At 36.8% G+C, this 1,322-nt stretch overlaps 1 non-coding gene across 1 annotated transcript; it reads right to left on the reverse strand.

Moving 5' to 3' along the window:
* Nucleotides 1–1,133: 1,133 nt before the first annotated feature.
* Nucleotides 1,134–1,299, reverse strand: LOC111815104. The gene has a single exon (XR_002819900.1). It is a non-coding gene; the product is annotated as a U1 spliceosomal RNA (small nuclear RNA).
* Between the last annotated feature and the right edge of the window lie 23 nt (nucleotides 1,300–1,322).

Raw genomic sequence — 1,322 nt, forward strand, 5'->3', positions numbered from 1 at the left:
TTTTTGAAATTGTCTTCATGACATTTCTCATCTCCCGCATCACACTCACAATTTCACAATATGACAAAAGGACATTTTAATGTCCTCATTCAATGCTACCTTTTCCTCCTCACAATGAGTTCATATTACAATCCATAATTTATATTACTATGCTATTTACTTAGAGGGTCAATTTTCTTTTAAATAGTTCTTTTTTTTTTTTTTCCAGGAACCGGGGATTGAACTCAGGCCCTTGCACTTGCCAGGGAAGCACTTATTTCATGGAGCCATCTCTCCAGCCCCTCTTTTAAATAAATTAGAAGGAAGAAAACACCTCATGTTCCATTTATCCATTTTCTTACAAATCCCAAGTAAAATAAAAAGATAAATTATAAAAGTAATTGTAAGTCTTAGAAGAATATTGTCTATTTGACTGACTGGGGTATATAATGGCTGAGTGTCTGATATCTGAGAGCAGAGGAAAAATGAGTTTGATTTGAGAGAGAATTGAGGACAATCCTGCTCCAAGAGGATTACAACTTGTAATTGTACAATCCATACGATTACAGCTTAGGTTCATGCAGTACCAAAATGTGTCTCTTCAAGAATCTGGAATAAGTTGCTTATGTCATTAAATGCCCATGTCTTGTACCCTTGAGTAACTAATTTAAAGATAACAATACCAAATGTGTTAATCATTGTTATTTTCTTATTATCTTTTTTGAAATTTTGATTACTTTTTCTGCGAATAATAAAATTTAGAATAAGAATGTAGAGAAAATAAGAAATATATAAAAATAAAGTTCCCATGCCCATAAATTTTATTTCTTTATTTTTAATTAATTCATTATTTTTAAAAAATTTGGTACAGGGTCTACAGTGTGTACAGGGTCTCACTACCTAGATCGGACTTGTAGTGATTCTCCTGCTTTCAGACTCCCAAGCACTGGGATTACAGGCATGTGCCACCCCTCCCAGTCTCAATTTCAGTCTCAGCAAGCCCTTCAGGTGGGGCTGGTAGGGCAGGCCAGGGATTGAATCCCAGGTGCTGTGCTCTGACTAAGCAAGTGCTTTAGTCTGCTGAGCTATTAGGTGGGCTCTCCCATGGTTATAAATTTTAAAAAGCACAAAACTGATTTTAAGCCCTTGGGGAAAAGGGGAAAGTGCTAACTCATTTCCCCACTACCAGAAATTATGCAGTTGAGTTTCCCATATTTGGGGACATCGCAGAGGTCAGCACATCCACAGTACAGTGTGGACAAGCCTCACCCTGGGAAAACCACCTTCATGATCTTGGTATCTCCCTTGCCAGGTAAGTATAAACAACTACAGCTGTTATATAT

The sequence above is a fragment of the Octodon degus genome, unplaced genomic scaffold, assembly GCF_000260255.1.
Source record: "Octodon degus isolate 3935 unplaced genomic scaffold, OctDeg1.0 scaffold00011, whole genome shotgun sequence".
Lineage (NCBI taxonomy): Eukaryota > Metazoa > Chordata > Mammalia > Rodentia > Octodontidae > Octodon > Octodon degus.